The sequence below is a fragment of the Microcebus murinus genome, chromosome 15 (genome assembly GCF_040939455.1).
Source record: "Microcebus murinus isolate Inina chromosome 15, M.murinus_Inina_mat1.0, whole genome shotgun sequence".
NCBI lineage: Eukaryota > Metazoa > Chordata > Mammalia > Primates > Cheirogaleidae > Microcebus > Microcebus murinus.
In genome coordinates, this window is record NC_134118.1 from 12,950,830 (window position 1) to 12,966,913 (window position 16,084).

At 41.1% G+C, this 16,084-nt stretch overlaps 1 protein-coding gene across 7 annotated transcripts in view; it reads left to right on the plus strand.

Annotated features, from left to right (window-relative positions):
• PHACTR1 (phosphatase and actin regulator 1) overlaps positions 1 to 16,084 on the plus strand; it is a 508,037-nt gene that overhangs the window by 206,713 nt on the left and 285,240 nt on the right. The window contains exon 2 of one of the 7 annotated variants that reach the window (XM_076010477.1): positions 6,439 to 6,516. The exons of 4 other annotated variants lie outside the window; for them this stretch is intronic. The gene's annotated coding sequence lies outside the window, so the exon portion shown is untranslated. Of the gene's footprint in view, positions 1 to 501; positions 6,517 to 6,548; positions 6,994 to 16,084 lie in introns of those variants that run through there. 2 more of the 7 variants (XM_012753506.3, XM_076010476.1) reach the window with 2 other exon arrangements.

Sequence of the window (16,084 nt, forward strand, 5' to 3'; positions counted from 1 at the left end):
GAGTAAACATTTGCCATTCATGGACACTCACATTAGCCAGTCACTCGGCCAAGCACGTTACAGACCTGATCTCATGTGAGACCCCAACCATCTGCAGTATCCTCGTCCCCTTTTTACAGATGGGAAACTGAGGCTCACAGAGGTTAAGTACCTTGCCGGGCAGAGACAGCCCTGCTCTGTGCAATGTGTTGTGAAGCCAGGAGGTGGTGACCAAGGGCTGAGCCCTGGGAGCACACAGGGCACAGAGCCTCTTCCTAGATCAAGTCCATAAGGAAGCTGCGCTGCTGTGCCAGGGCTCAGCTGCTCCTCTAGCCCCCAGCCAGGCCTCCTAGGACAGCCACCCCACCCCCGCCCCCAGCCCCGCCCCACCGTGCAAGTCCCAGGCTGTCCCAGGCTCCAGCGTCGCCTAAACCCTGTTAATAGTTTTCTGTTGATATCAAGGCTGTTAAAGCTGTTTATGCATTTATTATGTGAAGCATCAAGTGTATTTTCTCTTCATTTCATTTCAGGGAGAATTTATTAAGTCCTAGTACACGCGCTGCCTTTTATATAGTGATATTGTGGAAACAAAGTGAGTAAGGACAACCTAGTGGGAAGACAATCTGTGCATTGTACTAGAGTCCAGTGAGCACAGCCCTAGGCACCTGTGGGCCAGGCATTCTCTGATCCCTTCACTTTTTTTCAGACTGTATTTTTTTAGAGCAGTTTTAGGTTCATAGCAAAATTGAGAGGAAGGTACAGAAATGTCCCATATACCCACTACCCCTACACACGCACAGACTCCCCTACTATCAGCATCTCCCCCAGATGGTACATTTGTTACAGTCAGTGAACCTACATTGACACGTCATCATCACCAAAAATCCACAGTCCACATTAGGGTTCACTGTTGGTGTCGTGTAATCTATGGGTTGCATAGTGACAGATGTCCAGCATAGCATCATACAGAGCAGGCCCTAAATATCCTCCGTTTCCCACCTGTTCGACCCCCTTCCCTACCCCCAAACTTTGATCTTTTTCTGTCTCTGTAGCATTTGCCTTTTCCAGAGTATCATGTAGTCAGACTCAAGCAATCTGTGGCCTTTTCAGATTGGCTTTATTCATTCACTTAGTCATAGGCATTTAAGTTTCCTCCATGTGTTTTCATGGCTTGATAGCTCATTTGTTTATTTATTTATTTGATTTACTGTTTTTTAGAGACGAGGTCTCACTCTGTCACCCAGGCTGGAGTGTAGTGGCGTGGACATAGCTTGCTACAGCCTCGAACTCCTGGGCTCAAGTGATCCTCCCACTTCAGCCTCTCAAGTAGCTGGGACTACAGGTGTGCGCTGCCCTGCCCACCTAATTTTTAAAAATTATTTTTATTTATTTATTTATTTTAGAGACAGGTTTTCACTATGTTGCCCAGGCTGGTCTGGAACTCTTGGCCTTGAACAGTCTTTCCACCTCAGCCTCCCAATTAGCTGAGCTTACAAGTGGAAGCCACTGCACCCAGCATTTGTTTTTAATGCTAAATAATATTCCAGTGTCTGGACGTACTGTGGTTTATTTATCCATTCACCTACTCAAGGACATCTTGGTGGCTTCCAAGTTTTGGCAATCATGAATAAAGCTGCTATCCATGTTTCAATTCAGGTTTTTGTATGAACACAAGGTTTTCTACACCCTTGGATAAATACCAAGGAGCAGGATTTCTGGATCATATGGTGAGAGTATGTAAAAGTATGTTTAGTTTCATAATAAATTGCCAGGTTGTCTTCCAAAGTGACTATACCATTCTGAGTCCCCACCAGCAATGAATGAGATATCCTGTTGCTTCATGTCCTTGCCAGCAATTAATGTTGGTCCTTCCATTTTTAAAAAACGCTACTAAATTGAATTATGGTAGAAACTACCGGAGAGCCAGAAATAAAGCCAAAAATGACTCTGAGCAACAAAGCTAAATGTCAGATCCTGTGACATTCACATGGCCAGGCCCCTCATGCCCTTATTCAAAGCCGCCATACTCTTATTCTACACAAAACACTATTGAGCTAAGTTTTCTGTTTTCCAAGCCCACTAAAAATTAGAGGCTGTAAAGAGGTGAAGACAGTAAAAATATAAAACAAAAAACGCACACATTAGTCTGTTTACAAATAAGTTAAATAAGTATGTAATCCTGCACACCGTGAAGGCGTAACTGCATATCAACTTGTCATAACTGGTATTTATAACAATGACCTTAAAGTACTTGTTGAAAGAATCAAAGATCATTAAAAACTGGGGATAAGTCCCTACTTTATAGATTTGTTGTTGAAATTAAATGAGATGTGCCTATTATGCTGAGTATAGCATCTGATACCTAGTAAGTGCTACTATTGGCTCCTATGTAATGATGAGGATGATGATAATGATGGTGATGATGATGATGTACCAAGTGGTTAGAGAATCAAAAGGGGAAGAAATGGAGAGGAAGGAGTATTGGAATTCCTTGGGCATTTATTGAGATACCCCTATGTCCACTTGGTTCCTATTCTAGAAAAAGTCCATGTCTATCAGATCGTGATTAATATTAGAATGCATCTATTTATAGAAGTGTGGTGTGACCACATAGTTGAGGAGGCTGTTAATTTTGACTACAAGATTAGGGAAAGCTACAAAAAATAGTTGAACTAGGCTTGAAAGATTTTGCTATTTGGTAAGGGGTCGGCATTTTTAAAAAAAGGACAATCCAGGCAGAGGAAACAGACTTTAAACAAGGTAGACAATCATGGAAATTGTGCCATAGTTAAGCATGTAGACCAGGGTAAATTCAAAGAATGTGTGGCTAAGAGATGAGCTAGAAAGTTTCCTGAGACCAGTTTATGACTGCATAGCATATTACCACAGGGAGGATAGATTTTATTTGAAAGTCCGTAGGTTGCTATTAAAGGCTTTAAGCTGAGAAGCTGTATGATTAAATGCCTGCTTTGACACATGCTCAAAATGAAGGCAAGATAAAAAAATAAAAATAAAAAATGAACTTGAATGGGTGGAACGTGGAGGCAGGAAGACCAAGCAGGGATTCTTGTGATGGTTTGGGTTATAGCCAAAGCCCTGCAACTTGAGAAAAAGTGACAAGTAGACTTGGTAAGATTGAGTTGTCTATTAGAAGGGCCAGGGGAAATGGGCAGAGAGAGAGGGTATGTAGAAAGCAGAGTCAAGAAATGACTTTGGGAGCCCTGACTTGGGCAACTGGGACAACCCAAGGAAGGAACTTTTTACAAACCCAAGATTTATCTTTTAATCTTCATAACCCTCGGGTGGCATGAAAGAATCCAAATCTTTAATACCATTTCAATTCTAAGTTTATTTGATATTTTGTTGTTTACCCCAAGAGAACACCACTTGAATTATACCATTGGGCTAGAACCAAATGAATGCAATTTATTTTTCTAAAAATTCCAAGTAGAGATAGACAAATTTGTTCTCAAAGAACAAATTCTAACCCCAAAATGGCCAAATATAATCCAGGCTGGGCCATCTGTTGTAATAGCCACTAACCACATGAAGTTACTGAGCATTGGAAATATGGCTAATCCTAATAAAAATGTGATGTGACTGTAAAATACACATCAGAATTCAGAGATTTAATATAAAAAACAGAATACACAGTATTTTGTTAATTGTTATATTGATTACATGTTGGAATAACAATATTTTGGCTATATTGAATTAAACTATATTACAAAAATAATTTCACCACATTTTAATTTTTTAATGTGACTACTAGAAAATTTTAAGTTACATATGTGGTTCACTTTATATTTCTATTGGACAGCACTGGTGTAGGAAATTCAAGTTTTGGAGTGTCAGTATTGAATGACTATATAGAGACCAAGGGTATATTTTCTATTACTGCTCCTCTTCCCATTACTGGGGAAGATCTCACCACCTGATGTTTTCTAACATCTTTCTATGTGTCCTTATTCTTATTAAGAAGGAAGTAGTTACCATAGCAACTGCCACAACACCTTGTATTTACTATACCTGGAGGGAAAGATATATACAGACATCAATCTTTCCTCCAGGTTTACACATTTGTATTTTCTCATGCACATCTGAGTCTTCCTTGGCAAAACAGAGCACCAAGAGTAGGAGACCTTTCTTCTAACTCCTGCTGTTGTCACTGGGTTCCCTGGGTCTGTATAAGGAGAACAGTAAGTACCCCATGCCCACTTCAGATGGATATGGGGACAGAGAGTCGCAAAATACTTTGGAAGTGATATTAGGGCACAGTATCCATCTCATGTCACATATTTTAATATGATAATGGCATCTCACACTACTTAGAATCGTAGAGGCAGGCAGGAAGGAGAAAGCAGTTTCCTTTGGTGGTATGCTGGGATTACAGAAGGGAGAAAAGGAAAACCTAATAGAAGGTTGACCAGTGTTAGCATTTGCTGTCACAGACATTAATAGTCCTTTTCAAGGTCTTCCCATGTTCAGCAACAAGGCTCCACTGGCTGGGAGAATTGGGGAGCCCAGAGCCCCCTGTGCGTATAGTTCATCTTGATTTTGACTTGATCATCTTGGTTCATCTTGATGGGAAAAGTGAACAGGTTGGAGTATTTTTTAATTTGATTGTCATGTTTTGTGATGCTTTAACTGTTATGCTCATTTATGGCCATCTAAGTTTCTCAAAGAGCCTCTCGTCGATGGGTCAATTTCCACTAACCACATGAAGTTACTGAGCACTGGAAATATGGCTAGTCCTAATAAAAATGTGATGTGACTGTAAAATACACATCAGAATTCAGAGATTTAGTATGAAAAACAGAATACACAATATTTTGTTAATTGTTATATTGATTACATGTTGAAATAACAATATTTTGGCAATATTGAATTAAATAAACTATATTACAAAAATAATTTCACCACATTTTAATGTTTTTAATGTGACTACTAGAAAGTTACATATGTGGTTCACTTTATATTTCTATTGGACAGCACTATGGGTCAATTCTATGTTTGAACATGCCTTCTTCTCAATGTGTATCATCTGGACAAAGATGACAGATGCTAAGACAATGCAAGTGGGACAGACTGAAATGACTCTTACTACCTTGACCCAAAACAGTGGTGGCTTCAAAATGTCTATGTAGACTGGCCTTAGAGGTTAAAGTATGATTGGAAGTAGAGGCTAGGGGCTTGAGCTTCTACCAGGTGCTTGCACCACCTGGCCCTGCCAGACTCACACCTTAAATTGAGCCACAGTCTCCTCAAGTGTGGGCTGTAGTCCCAGCCCAATAGGAGGCCGAGGTCGGAGGATCACTTGGGCCCAGGAGTTCCAGACCAGCCTGAGCAACACAGTGAGACCTCATCTCTGCAAAAAATTTAAAAATTATCTAGATGTAGTGGGGCATGTGCCTGTGGTCCCAGCTGCTTGGGAGGCTGAGGCAGGAGGGTCACTTGGGCCCAGGAGTTGGAGTTTCAGTGAGCGATGATTGTGCCACTGCACTCCAGTCTGGGTGACAAAGCGAGATTCCATCTCTCTCTCTCTCTCTCTCTCTCTCTCTCTTTTTTTTTAAAAAAAGGTGTTTGCTTTGCAAGCAAGCAGTTGTCCCTTGGACATTATGCTCATTTGAGGTGGCTGGGAGAGGGTTTATGATGATCAAGGGCTAAAGACCCCCAGCCTAAGTTACCCTGCTTTGGCATTTCACAGAACTTATATCTAAGTGGCAAAAATAATAAAGGTTCTAGGTCTGCACATGTATTAATGCTCTACATGCAGCTTTTCAACTGATGTTCCTTCTATCATTTGAAAATCCATTCAGTGACTTACCCAATCTACAGAGAGCCACCCTTAAAAAAATCAAGGAAGCTGCTACGGTTACATCTTGTGAAATTGCTGCTAACTCAGCATTGGCATTTGGGAGGTCTTCTACCCAAGAAGAATTAAACCAAAGGGAAATACAAGTGCAATCCAAAATTGCAGTCCCTCTAGGGAAGGTTCAGGAAAGGTTAATTGTCATTGTTTGGTGTTTGGAGCGTCTCCCTCTCTGCTCTTCCCCTCCTGGGGATGGGGCGGCTGCTGCCTGCCGGGGGAGTGGGGGCAAAGTAAGGCTTTCTGGTCAGAACTCAAACAGCACAGTTTGAATTGTATAATGGAGCTGCCCTGAGTCAGGTGACGGGATCACTGAGTAATTCCCTGCAGAAGGAGACAAACTGCATGTTAAAAAGCTCAACAAATACTCTTAAAAAAAAAAAAAAAAAAAAGCCCAGGCTGTAAATTCCAGACTTCCAAGCTGCAGTTTCCTCTGACGGCTCTCCAGGCTGAAATGGCTGGGCGGGCAGGCTGAGTCTGAGGACTGGCAGAGGTTGGGGACGGCCAGCCCATGCAGGTCGGGGGTCTGGTTTGGATCGCCCGGTTACTTTCTGTTTCATTTTTTAAATGTTCCCTGTTTCTGAAACTAGTTGCCTTCCCATGTCAAGTAAAACGCGGGACTCCCTGGAGACTCCAGCCAGGCTTTTGAGAACTGGAGCTTCGTGAAGGTAAGAGGTGGCTTGTGTCCCGCAGGCTAGGGGCTGCCACCGCCCCCCCCCCAGGAGGTCTGAGTGCCCACAGGTCACGGCCAAGGGGAGTCGGTGTGCCCACCAACTGTTCTGGGATCTGAATGAGCCTCCAGGGGGCTTGGGGTTAGAAAAGGGACCCTCCCTGCCAGATGGGCGGCCACCTATCCACGGGGAGTTGAATCCGTGCCCCAACTTTGGGTGGCTCCCTCCCCTTCTCCTTCCCACCCCACGTGAGAGCTGCTCAGCGGCCAGGGGATTGGCACAGCTGGGAAGGAAGGCGAAGGGGCTGCCTGGCACGGGGAAGCTGCATGGGCGTGTGTAGCATGTGTGTTTTCAGAGCCCGACACTTGAGGAGACTGTGGCTCGATTTAAGAAAGCACAGCTATTGGAAAGGCAGAAAACAAACCCGGAGAGGCGGATACATGTAGGAGCAAAGAGCTTTGGGACATCTTTAAGGTAGGCATTGGAGTCTGAAAGAATTTGATTGCTTTTTGTGTGTTAGGTGGATTTCGTATCGGTTTTATGCTTTGCTCGGTTTAGAAGAATTTTCCTTTTTGGAACTGCCAGTATGAATTGATTTGGTTTCAAAATTCTCAGACCTGGTTCACAGGATGTCTTGGAGCACACAGTTTCAGTGTAGATGCCTCAGAGTCGGGGAGATCGATATAAAACTGGTGAGGATTTTTTCAAAGAGGAGATTCACTTGCAAATCTCACTGTGACGGAGACCCTCTGGGAGCCCTGGGTGCCTGCTGAGACAGGCAGCTCTTAGGAACCTCAGGAAGTTTCCGACTTAAAGAGACAGGAAAGGAAAAATCGAATTCGCAGCTGTTATTTTAGGGAAAGTGGGCTCAGGGAGAAGTTGTTCATGATAAAAGGGAAAGAGGACTTGGAAGATGAAAGGATAAATAAGGAATAGGTTTGATGGGATCTCATCTCAGGCCGTGGCATTTTGCGGTTTGCTGCATGGGGAGACAAATCAATATGGGAATTGATAACAGCTCATTTAGCATGAATAAGAAAATGCTACCATGGATTCTTTTTTCACTGACTTCTAGAGAACCTGAGAAATAGCCAAGGCATTAGTTTGCAAGAATTCATTTCTAATTGTTCTTCTTCTTCTTCTTCTTTTTTTTTTTTGGGCCACGTGACTTGCTCTAAACAAAATATGGTGATGTTGGAACCAAAAGTAAAATGTCCTTTAGAATGGTATCTATAAGCAGATATTCAAGTTTTTGCTGTCTCTCATTCTTTCTCTGCCTTACTCCCAGCTTGGGGCAAATTATATGAGTTGAATGTGTCTAATAGAAACAGCTCTTTAAAGTGGTATGATTATCCCTGTGAAAGGATATTTGAATATCAGAATAAAAATTATCTTGAATCTGTGGGTCTTATATCTTTAAGACTACAGATCACATTTGGGAATCAACAAGACTGTGGATCGTGAATTTCTGCAGTCTTTTCTCTACTGTGGTCCTATCACCCATCTATTCTGATGCTCGACAAACAAAAATGAGCAACCAAGCCAAGAGGCATGATTGAGGTTTTTCACTAAAGCTCACATTTGAAATAAAGATACTTAAAATATCTTCATAATAGTATAAATATTCATAATATAAAAAACAGCCCATGGACCCTCTTTTTAAGGCCATCGAGGTCCCTCAGGAAAGCACTGCTTAAATAGTTAATGTCCTCACAGTCAGTTCCTTTTATCCAGATTTCCATCAGTTAAAACTTGCTGGAAACCTGCATTTCTGCATTTCAATAATATCATGAGGACTGAGATTCATAAGAATGAGTCCAGACACAGCAAGACCCATCCGGGCCTTCCAAATCACAGAAGATAACATGATGCTCTAAATAGTTTTAGTTTTGAGTGCATTGCCTTGCACGCTAATTCCCTAAAATTTGGTAATCTGCCTAGATTGCGGTGCCCACATTTTCCACACCAAGGACCAGGACTTGTGGTCTTACAGAGAATTTGTGTGTTACTTTCAGTGTGAGGGACCATCTGGGAAATGCAGTTTGGATGCCAAGTTTTGCTCATTTCTGGGATAGTTCAGTAGTTTATGGGACAAATGATCAGAAGATGTGAAATAGGACAGATTTTGAAAATCCAGTCCTTAGGGAAATAAAAGTGCTTTATTAAAATCAGGTTTTTGAGTCAGATTGATTGGGGTTTCCATTCTAATTCTGCCACCTATTCAGTGGGTGACTTGGGCTAGTTTCTTAACCTTTGTAAGGCTCAGTTTACCCATCTGTAAAATTGGATAGTAACAGTACTTACCTCACATGTTGTATGGGAAGGAAACAAAATAATGCATGACTGGAACAATATGTTGTACTTTGCCTGGCACAGTTAGCACCTTAAAGAGTACCTGCTATTATTATTGTTGTCATTTATGGTATGTAGTGACCACAAAATATTTCAAGAACCGGGTCATTTTTTTTTCCTTTAAATGCCCAGAGAGTAAAGAATGTGTGTGAAACTTTAGCTCACATTTGTGATTTCCAAAATGTTTTGGAATTAATTCATTAACAAGTTTATTCCTCTATATGAGGAGGCATGATCATTCCCACATTTTGGACAAAAGGGTGGATTGAACTGGATTAAGGTGCTATCACAGGACATCAGTTATAGCACCAGAGAATAAATATTTACCTCAAGACTTCAGTGATCTGAGCTGGGGAGGCCACACCAGGGAGGGTCCAACAAGGACGAAGTAGCCCTGTCTCTGCAGAGCCCCAGACACCTTCCACTGGCTGTAGTTTGGTGTGGCAGGTTTGATTTTCCTGCTTCGGCCATGCCATTAGTTGTGATTCTGCCCTTTTCACATCCTGAATCTGCTGGGCTCGGGGCTTCTGTAGGCTTTTACCTAACCTGGGCAGCTCAGGTGTCTGGGCCATAGTGATCCATGACTACACAGTTCCAAGACTCCACGGGGGACAACACAGAATCTGCTATCCTTATGCAGCCTCCTCAGGACTGCATTTTTATTTTCTCTTTGTAGTTGCCTAACATGGGGATTTTTTTAATGCCTCCAGGAAAGCAAACTCCTGATCATGTTCTATAAGGTCCAGAGACAGTGGTATAGTTACTCTAAAAGGGTAAAGATACCAAAAGACCTTTCCTTTTGCATTCGATGGGTATTCAGTATTCCTATACAGTTCAAAATTCACAGTTGCAGGGAAAGGATTTCCTAAAAGTTTCTGTAGCTATACCCTGAGCTTCTCTAGGAAATTAGCTGGAGAAAAAAATTTCTCTTGGAATTTTTCATGAAGAAAGCAAAGTGAAGAATAGTACAAGGTGTTTTCTTCTAAGAAGCCCACCACAAAGATAACATCAATGTCTAAAATTAAGTGAAACAGAAAAAAAGAATCCAACAGAATTACAGAAAAATAAGACATAAGCTTCAAAAACAAAGAAGCAAATTTTGAGATGGAAAAACACCCAAACTTGAAAATAATATAATGATAAGGAAAAAGGAAAAGGAGTGGATTATGGGAGAAACAGTAAAGAAAATGTTATCAAAAGACTTGGTTACAGAGTCAGTCATCTGCCCTGGGTAAATCATTCAGTTGAGTCTATTTGATCACCTATAAAATGGTAAAAATAATTTCTACCCTAATCTCAGGGTACCTAAGAGAAACAAAATGAGATCCTGTGTCAAAACTGAAAAGATAACCAGGTTCTAAAGGATTCCCCTTAACAATGTTGGGAACTTGAACTCCACCTGGGCCTAGCAAACAGGTGTTAATAAGCATTTAGGATTGAAGAAAATTGACCCAAAAAGAAGGAATCTGTGTGTTACTAAAAATAAGGATTTTCTTATTGATAATAAGGAAGAAAATCACCTTGGATAATCCATAGCTAATGAATGAGTTTGCTAAGTCTGCCATAACAAGACACTACTGACTGAGTAGCTTAAATAGTAGACTTCATTTCTCACAATTCTGGAGTCTGGAAGTCCAAGATCAAAGGGCTGGTAAGGTGGTTTGCTCTTGAGGTCTCTCTCTTTGGCTTGTAGACGGCAGCCTTCTCTCTTATGTCCTCACACGGATGCCCCTTGGTCTGTGTGTGTCTTCATCCTAATCTCTTCTTATAAGGACACTACTCACATTGGATTAGGCCTCCAGTTTATTACCTCATTTAAACTTAATTATCTCTTTAAAGGTCCTATCTCCAAATAGAGTCACATTCTAAAGTACTAGGGGTTAGGGCCTCAACATAGGAAGTTGGGGAAAACACAATTCAGCCCAGAACAACTATCAAGTTAATGAAGAAAACTCATTAAAAGGTGTATTCTTGTTTTAGGAATTGATCAAGTCCATACAAGAACATGATATTTCCATAAAGGAAAATAGTATCTCTAGTCTGATAGGAGCCATCATGGAAGGCAGCTTGGTAGACCTGGCCCAAGCCAGAGAAGAATTTTAAGTATTTTAAGAAGTAGTCCAGAGGAGTAAGAGGGAAAGTGAGGACCTTGTTTATTGACATCTATTAATACCTATGGATTCTGTCAAAGAACTAGTAGATTATCCCTGGGAAGGTTGCGTCTCTGTGGTGGCAGCTGTTCTTGGAGGATGGATTTGACACAGTTTTGAATTAGATGGTCCTTTGAGGTCAGATGGATTATTCCACATTTCTGCATAATTTCCCACTTCCTTTCGATATTCAGTCTCTTACAGGAAGATCGATCCTGTCATCAGGTTCCTGCCATGTTCTGCACAATCATGCACACTCTTCACCATTTCTTCAGTCGGCCCCCAGCCCTCCCTGCTCCCATCCAGTATTCACAGTGACGTTCAGTGACATCATTACTTGAAATACACACATGTGGGCACATACATGCACAGGTGCACACACACACACATTCATTTGTTCTTGAAACAGAATTTGTAAATAGAGAGGAAGAAGATTTGCAAGTGATTTTTACAAATCATTTCCTTTCTAACTTTCAGATCTTGGATTTCAGAGACATGGATAGGAGATCCAGCTCACAGCTGAGGTATCCTCGCAAATATGGGAAGTGCAGGGGGACTGACACCTATTCTAAATTCACAGACATGAGAAGACATGAACAAGAAAATGACAACAGGCACGAAGCAGGTGATTTGCAGCTGCTCCCAGATGAAGCTGACAGTGCCCGTTGCTTCCTCTTTCTCTCCCCACTGGTGATGAGGGTGCAGCTGTGCCTTTAGTGGGCCTTTTTGCACACTCTGGTAGGGCATATCCTGGCTCCCTGGGAGCAGTCTCAATGCTATATCCAAGCAGGAAAATGCAACATAAAAGGGGAGATCATGCAGGGAAGACATATACTGTGATAGAAAAAAAAAACCTGGTGGTAGAAGAAAAAAGGAGCACACATTTAGTATCTTGTAACTTGTTAAATACCTTGTCATGTCCTTTTTGATTAAAAATGAAGTATGCCTCCAATGCCCAAGAAGGAAGTATTAGCTCCCTGGGTGTCATGATCATTCCTTCTGATATTCACCAACAAGAACATTAGCAGACAGACTTATACCAGGGGAAATAATGGGTTAGTGCACTAAGTTAGTTTGCCCAAGCTTCAAGCTATTTCTATGCAATGTTCTCTCCAAGTGTTGAGTGCTCTTGTTTGGGTTATTGGAATGAAGGTGTTGAAAGAAACTATGATGTAATTCAGAATATGTCTGTGCCTGTATTTTTTAGCCTTGATTTCAAAGTTCATGACTTGCCCAAAAAAGGGCCTGAAAGCTGAAAATGATAAGGACAAACACTCAGGAACAAGTCGCCAGACTTTAAGAAAACTAGTATTGGCTCCCTGTGGCTTTCATATAAATTAGGAACTCTTTTTTTTCTTTTTTTAAGTTGGTTTGCTCATACATAAAATTTCTCAAATAAAAATCTGTTTTTATAAACATCATGTCTTTTTCAATGAAGCAAAAACTACCTTGTGGGTTTTACTTTTGTTATTGTATTTAATCAGTAAGCATGTATTATCTACTCTGCTAAGGACGAGGCAGTGTGCAAAGAGTTTTGTAGTACATGAAAAGATGAATCAGATCTACCCATACCTACTCAGAGAAATAAAACACGTACGTAAGATTTTTAACAAAACATAGAAAATGACAGCTTCTTGGAGAACAGAAAAAAAAAAAAGTTATTGAAGTTGATAAGAGGGAGATATTAATTCCAGCTAGAAAGGGATTTAGAGATGTTGCTAACCAGAGAGTCTTGAGGGCTGAATAGGCATATTTTAGTATAGAGGAACTGTGGCGAGGGAGGGTGAGTAAGTGGGAAGCCAGTTCATAGAGGAAGGCACGCCTGGAGTCTGCATGGAGCAAGGTGACCAGGCCAGTTTTGTTGGAGGAGAAGGTAGAAAGAAACAGACGAGTTTTAGATACATTGGATTAGAAAGAACTTGAACACCAAGCCCAAAAGTGGCATGGTCAGAGCTTAAGACTGTGTGTGTAAGGTGGAGTGAGTGGAGAGAGATGGGCAGCGTACCATCAGACACCAAACTATATTGCAGTGGTGGGGAACATAATAATGGCAACAAGTAATAATCATCATAAATAATAGTAATAGCTTTCACTTTTATTGCGTGCCTAGTAGTTGCTTAGATTATGTCCTTTAATTTGCACAGCAAACCTGCAGAGTAGGTACAAATACGGTCGATGCTCATTTCTCACAGGTTCTGTTTAGGTACAAATACAGTCATTCCTCAGCGTCTGCAGGAAATTGGTCTAGGACTCCAGAGGATACCAAAATCCAAAGATGCTCAAGTCCCCTATGTAAATGGCATGGCATTTGCACCCATCATACGTACATCCTCTTGTATACTTTAAATCATATCCGGATTATATATAATACCTAATGTAATGTAAGGCTAGGTAGAGTTGCTGTATTGTGTTTTTATTTGTATTTTTTTACTGTTGAATTGTTATTGTTTGTTTATTTATTTATTTTTCTAATGTTTTCGATCCGATCCCCCGTTGGTTGAATCCACAGATGCGGAATTCACAGATATGGAAGATGCACTGTGCAGTCGATCCTCATTTTTCGCGGGTTCTGTTTTTACAAAATTTGCATACTCACTAGAATGTATTTGTAACCCTCAAATCAGTCCTCAGATGCTTTTGAAGTCATTCACAGACACGTGCAGAGCAGCATAAATTTGAGCTGGGGTGGAACAAGGCAGTGCTCTGCTTCCCTGTTTCAGCTCTCATCCTATAAACAAGTGTCCTTTTCACAGTCTATTTAGCGCCATGTTTTTTATGTTTTGGTGCCTCTTGTTGGCGATTTCTCTGTTTTGTTTTGTTTTAATTTTTTGTAAATGATTTCCTCTGTTTTCTTCTCCTAGTTTCATAGTTTTGGATCTTACATTTAAATCTTTTTTTTTTTTTAATTTCAGAATATTTACAGGGGTACAAATGTTTTGGTTACATGAATTGCTTTTGTACAGTTTGAGGCAAAGTGACAAGTGTGTCCGTCACCCAGATAGTGTGCATTGTACCCTTTAGGTGTGAATTTACCCATCCCCTCCTCCATCCTCCCACCTGCTTGAATTCCATTGAATTTTACTACCATATGTGTACATGAGTGTTGCCTATTAGTTCCAATTTAGTAGGGCGTACGTGTGGTGTTTGTTTTTCCATTCTTGCAGTACCTCACTTAAAAAGATGGTCTCCAGTTCCATCCAGGTTGTTACAAAAGGTATTAGTTCATCATTTTTATGGCTGAGTAATATTCCGCGGTGTATATATACATACACCGTGGAGTATACATATATATATATATATATATACACTACATTTTATTAATTTACTCGTGTATTGATGGGCACTTGGGTTGTTTCCACATCTTTGCAATTGTGAATTGTGCTGCTATAAACATTTGTGTGCAAGTGTCTTTTTTATAAAATGTCTTTTTTTCCTTTGGATATACCCAGTACTGGAATTGCTGGATCAAATGGTAGGTCTCCTTTCAGTTCTTTGAGGATATCTCCTATGGAGATCTTTCTGTTTAGAATGGCCTGAGTGCAGTGATGAAGTGCCACGTGGTGTCCCTAACTGCAGGAGGGCTGCGATATGACACACCTTCTGCAGGTCATGCAGAACTGCGTGTGTTCAGTAAGCTTGGCTCAAGCACGAGGGACAGCGCTGTTGGCCCTGAGTTCTATGATAACAAATCACCAATATTTGTTAAATAAGGTGTATTTCAATAGAAAGAAACATACAACCAAAGGCGTATACCGGTGAGTTGAAGACGAGTTGTGCTCACAGAGACTTAACCCTGCATTTCCCTAGTAGCAGTGGTTTGGTGCTCACGATGACTTTGTGGAACAGAACTACCATGCATAGAGAGAGTCCATTAGTTATTTCCTTTCCACAGAGAGGTAACCTGAGGATGGGAGAGATAAGGAACATGCCTGAGGCTACACAGCTAGCATGAACCCAATCTGCAGACTGGAATGTCATAGGTAATGGCATACATTTGTAAAGACATGATAAATGGCCTAGACTTGGTGATGGCAATGAAGGGAGGGGAGGAGGCAGACCACACATGGTTTAGCAGGTGGAAGCCACAGGATTTGGCTACTGATTGCACGTAGGGGGCCAAGAGGAAGAAGAGGTCGAAAAGGACCTTGAAGTCAGGTGGAGGTGGCGTCTGAGGTCCTGAGGGTCAAGGTTGCTGGGAGGGCAAGCAGCAGGCACAGCAGGAAGCAAGGACTGGGCGGGAGAGCAGAGATGCCACCTGTCACTTTCTGAGCGCTCACTGTTTTCCAGGTGCTGCTGAGAGGCTCTTGCTAAGTGATCTCATTTAAGCCTCACAACAACGCTTGGGAGTTTTATAGATGAGGAGAGTGAGGCTCAAAGTAGTAACTTGTCCCTGGGCACCCTACTATTAATAATAATAAACTTCAGAACAGGGAACGTACACCTAGGTGGGGGACCCTGGAGGCTGTGATCGCAGTGAGAAGTTTTGGAGTTTCAGATCTTGGAGAAAGAGAAGTATTGATGCTAATGATACCTTATCTTCTTCTCCAGTTTCTTGTTTTTAATCTTACCTTTTCTAGTTTTCTTACACCACAAAATTCCCTGCCTTCATGTTTTTGTTCAAATTCTTCTTTCCCACAGAATGTTGTTCTTCTCTTTTAGCTTTTAGGTTTGGGGGCTTGTTTTTTTGTGTTTTGTTTTGTTTTGATGTTTCAGAGGAGTGGTTAAAATTATTTGGTAACTGAAGAAATTGAACATGTTAGTTGTGTTATGTTATATCGTGTTGTTTAGTAAAAAAGTTTGGACATTTCAGTGTTTCCTAGGATATAATACATATTACTAAGAAGAATTATTCTCTTAATCACTCTTGCGTTTCATGTTAATGGAACTGTAGTTAATCTACAGATGAGCTCGTTAAAAGAGGAGAAGCATGATTATGCCATTTGTCTGTTAGATTGGGATAACCTGGAATAAAGAGACATGGTCCTTGTTTTACATTTCATCCACATTTATCTCTGAACCTTTTTAAAGATACGAAGTCTCTCTTTAACTTTCCTAAATCTGTA